The following is a 5304-nucleotide window of genomic DNA, read 5'->3' as shown; positions in this document are numbered from 1 at the left end:
TAACAACACTTTGAAGAATAAGTGATTTGATCTTATGATAAGTTGGTTTAGAGATGTTCTCAATAATTTTTTATACATTCATGAAGAATAAAGCATCAGAAAAATTTGTTCAAGAAGAAAACCAAGACAATGGAGAATTGATTTTGTACTAAACGATAAGCAATTAGATACAAAATAATGTTTCACATACAAAAATTGATAATCAAAATAATAGTGGTAAACCTATTTACGAAGAATAATTCCTGACAACCCTTCTAGACATGAACAATTCAATGCTTAATTTGTATTACATCTTCTTTTCTAATAAAAAAATATCACAATGTATACTTATAGTTGAATGATCAAAATATAAATAAAATATTAATATATTATACAATTAACGATAAAGTGACATAATTATATATACCAATAAATAAGATAACTCAATTATAACTTTTTAAATTATAATAACTCAATTATAGATTAACTCATAATACAATAGCATATATATATATATACTTTTATTTACCCTAACTGGAGTCGGGTCCTCTTCTTCACTTCATATTCGCGTGGTCCACTCCAAAATTTGGGTGGTTCAAATTCACAACTTCCTAGGTTTTAGGTGTGAAAACAACAAATTTCAACTTGGTTCATTAATACTTTAGGTTTTTATACCTAATAATTAAAGTTATAATGAACTTTGATGTCATTCATTAATCAATCAATTTAGCAATACATTAATTTTTTAAAATAAATATTTATTTATGTATCCATTAAGGAACTAAAATGGTTAGATGGAGTGTTGCTTTCTCTAAAAATTATAAGTTTGAGTTGTTGCATCTGTATGGTGTGTGTGCGTTGTTAATAATTAAGAAATATTATAAATAGATATTACCTTTGTAATCACCCTAGACTATTAAAAAATCAATTTATGAACACATCAAGTCGTCTAAGTGATTATAAAGATAGTTATTTTTCTCTAGAAATTATGAATTTAAGCGATTACTATATTGTAATCACCTCAAATTATTAAAAAATAATAATTTATCATTAACAAAGTTATCATTGACAAATAAAAAAATTATAATAAATTAATTATGAAAATTGTTGTTGGCAATTCAATAAAAATAATAATAAATTATTAATTAAATTTATCATTTAAGATTTAATAAATAAAATAAGGACATTATTAGTTAATTATCTAATTTAATTTTAACTTTAATCACGTATATACAATTTTTAATTTGAGTATAAATGGTGCAATTTAAGAGTTGGGGCATATAAATTAGGCCAGGTTTTAGCCTGTGGGATCACCCATCGTGTATCAACAAAAGATGAGGAAATGTGAATTTTCAAAGCTTGAGGTGGCCGTGTTTCCATGGGTTGCCTATGGTCACTTCATCCCCTTCCTTCATCTCTCAAATAAGCTGGCTCAGAAAGGCCATAAAATATCCTACCTTTTGCCTAAAGGAGTTGAATCAAAGCTTGAAAACATGAACCAATTCCCCAACCTGATTCAATTCTTTCCTCTCCTTCTTCCTCAAGTGGATGGCCTCTCTCCAGGTGCTGAAACCACATCTGTTGTTCCTATGAACCAACAAAAGTACCTTGCTTTTTCCGTTGACCAAACCAGAGATCAAGTTGAATCCATCTTCAAGGTTGTAAAACCTGATGTGGGTTTTTATGATATCTGGTTTTGGATCCCTGACTTGGCTCGCAAACTCGGGATCATTCCCATATTCTATGCAGTGGGTTGCTCAATGGGGATGGGGATGGCGTTTAGCCCTAAGGAAATAACCAAGGAAATGACGGTAGAAGAGGTCATAGAATGGCCTGCCGGTTACCCTTGTTCCACTGTGAGATTCAAAGCTGAAGAGGTTCCTTTATTGCTGTTTGTCACTGAGGATTTCGGGAGTGGACTGTCATGTGGAGAACGAATGAGGGTAAGTTTGGTTGAAAGTGATGCTCTTGCCTTCAGGACTTACCGTGAACTCGAGGGACCATTTCTTGACTACATTGCTCAAGAATCTGGGAAGCCTATTTTGTTATCGGGGCCTTGTTTGCCTGAAACGGAGACCCAACAACTTGATGAGAAATGGGTTAGTTGGCTAAGCCAGTTCGAGCCAGGGTCCGTGGTGTTCTGCGCATTGGGAAGCCAGAGTGAGTTGCAGAAAGATGAGTTCCAGGAGTTGGTTCTGGGGTTTCGAGTCATGTGGGCTACCGTTTTTGGTAGCTTTAAAGCCACCCATAGGATGCTCGACTGTTGAAGAAGCACTGCCAGAAGGGTTTGAAGAGAGGATTAAAGGAAGAGGGTTGGTTTATGGTGATTGGGTTCCACAACAGCTATTGTTGCACCACCCTAACATCGGCTGTTTCGTCAACCACTGTGGGTATGGATCAATGTGGGAGTTTTTGCTTAGTGACTGTCAAATCGTGTTGATTCCTGAAATTCCAGATCAAATCCTGAACACAAGGTGGATGGCGAATGAACTCAAGATCGGTGTTGAAGTTGAGAGAGATAAAAACAGACGGATCTTAAAGGAGTCATTGAGTGAAGACATCAAGTTGGTAATGGACAAGGACAATGAAACTGCTAAGATATTGAGGGCAAACCATGCCAAGCTGAAGCAAGCACTTTGTAGCAGTCATCTTCGTGAAGAATATATCAACAATTTCATTCAAGCTCTGCATCATCTTGTCCAAAAATAATCTTAAGTTGCAAAAATAAGATGGATAAACAAATAAGGAAAAACCTCATCCTTTTCTCGTCCGACCCACACAAATGAAACATCATGACCTTCTTTCACCAATTGTCTTCACTTTAATAAAAGCATAAGGAAAACAAAATGTTTCTGGTACCGAAATTTATATTATCATATTTAAAGATAAACTATACTGAACTATTACTTTTGTTTCGTTTTGGTATTTAAACTTTATTTTGTTTCAAAATCATACCTAATATTTCGTTTAAATTTCATTTTGGTATCTCGCTGTTAAAAACTTAACGATGATGTTGATCTGTCATCATAAGATAATGTCACATCATCATTGAAAAAGTAAAAATGTCACGTTAATAATTATGTTAATTTTTTAACAGTGGGATAACAAATTAAAACCTAAATTAAACATCAGGTATGATTTTGAAAAAAAAGTTTAGGTATTAAAACAAAACAAAATTAATAGTTTTGATACTAAATGTTTAAACTACACGTTTAGTACTTAAACTATTACTTTTGTTCTATTTTGATATCCGAACTTTAATTTTTTCAAAATCATACTTAACGTTTTAGTTTATTTGTAACAGTCCGAAAAAAATATATTTAAATCGGTGTAATTTGGTGAAATTTGGTGACTAAATTAAAATTTATAAAAACTTATAGGCTATTTTAAAAGTAAAGGAAATTTAGGGATCAAACTCTAAATTTACCCTAAAATTATCGACAGCTTTAGTGTTATAAGCGTGTTTTCTGATTTCAAATCAGAAAACACAAATGATAATTTGCTTAAATTTTGCTCTCCCGTACCCCTTCCTTCAAGTTTAATTCTGACGCCGTCCGAGCTCTAATCGTAAAATTAAAACCATCGTCGTGTTCATCTTCGACCCGTGAACAAAACCCAGTAAACCAATTATAGCGAAACGCTGCCAAACGACGTGAATTTTGAGTCAAAGTCTCGACTTTTTTTAGCACCACCACCGAGAAAATCTTAAATTCATCTCCGATCGTTGATCGGTTTTCGACACCTTCCGCACCATCGTGTTCATTGTGTCGTTCAGAGTCTGACGGTGTCCTCCTTGTCTCCGTAGGCGACGGCGCGTGAGGGAGGTGAAGCGGTCAAAGTTCCGATCGAGTTGAAATCGAGCTCTTCACCGTTCAAAATTTTGAACCGAGGTTGGTAAGTGACTCAAAATCGCTTAAAATAATTTTTGAAAATTTTTGCAGGAATTTTTGGAGCCGGAGGAGGTTTCACGCGCCCCCACGCTGCGCGTGGGGAAAGATGCGAACGGTTGGTGATGTTGTGACCGACTTGACCGGTCTGAACCGGGTTGACCGGTCTGACCCGACCCAACCCGTTGACCGACCCGACCCAATGATATTTTGGGAATTATTTTGAAAAAGATGATATTTTGAGAATTATTTTAAAAAATATGATATTTTGGGAATTATTTTGAAAAAGTGACATTTTGGGAATTATTTTGAAAAAGGTGACATTTTGGGATTTTTTTTAAACAGTAACATTCTGGTAATTATTTTTAAAACGATGACATATTGGGAATATTTGTAAAACGGTGATATTTTAGTAATTATTTTTAATAAAGGTGATATTTTTGTAATTTTTTAATGTGGACTATTGAACCCTTTGATCATAACTTTGACTGGCTTTAAATGGTCATTAAACGACCTTTGATTTTGTTCGAGTATACCTATTTTGACATTTTTCAACGTGCCGAATCTGTTTCCGTTTTGCCAAATTTGAACCCGAAGGCCTCCAAATCATCAGTCAAACCCGTTGATTTTGATTTTGACCAAGAATTTGAATTTTTGAAAAGTCATATTTTATGTTGTTCAACACCCTGATTCTGATTCCGCACTATGTTTGGTCAAATTCAGACTCGAAAGCCTTTAAATTGATAGTCAAACCCGAAAAATGCTTATGTACTAAAGAGTTTAAGCTTTGAATTATTGAGTAAGACTTGTGACTGATAAATTATTAATGTTTGAAGGTACAAGAGACTCTTCTGACCGTTCGACAGCTCGACCCAGCTCCTCTAGATCAGTTAAGCCGCATGTGCCAGTATTTACCCGTAAGACCCGTAAATTTTATGATTTCATAAATTAATTTTGTTACCCATTAGTAATATAGTGTTATTATGGATTAGGTTCGAAAACAGTAGCAGAGCGTGGCGAGACCAGCAATCACTAGATCTACTATTTGAACCTATTGTCGAGGTGTTTTCCATGTGTACTACTTGATTGTTTTATATGTTTTGAAATATGGTATATTGAAAGCTATGGTTTAATGTTTTATTAATCCACCTATTTACTGGTGATGGTTTATGGAATATGACTGCTATATGATTATTATTTTTCATTGGTATATGATAATATTGATTATGGAATTATGGAAATTATGCTTACTACATAAATAGTATTTTTGAAATACTGATTTTGGGTTGGATTGCATTATGGAGGTACAGCTTTGATCAAGCTGGTAAACCTTATGGACGTAATGTGACTCTTGGGTAGGCTCACAGGCCTCAAGATGCTTCATTAGGTTGGCTCCCTTTGCTGTGTGCTTAGGGTAAGCCCTACGGACTTACGGACT

General features: G+C 34.2%; 1 pseudogene; it reads left to right on the top strand.

Annotated features, from left to right (window-relative positions):
- The first annotated feature begins 1279 nt into the window (after positions 1-1279).
- On the top strand, positions 1280-2812 carry LOC120162700 (annotated as a pseudogene).
- The last annotated feature ends 2492 nt before the right edge of the window (positions 2813-5304 follow it).

Source organism: Hibiscus syriacus, unplaced genomic scaffold (genome assembly GCF_006381635.1).
Source record: "Hibiscus syriacus cultivar Baekdansim isolate YM2019G1 unplaced genomic scaffold, ASM638163v2 tig00111403_pilon, whole genome shotgun sequence".
Taxonomy (NCBI): domain Eukaryota; kingdom Viridiplantae; phylum Streptophyta; class Magnoliopsida; order Malvales; family Malvaceae; genus Hibiscus; species Hibiscus syriacus.
Note: the sequence above shows the minus strand (reverse complement) of the source record. Positions and strands in the feature narration are given on the sequence as shown.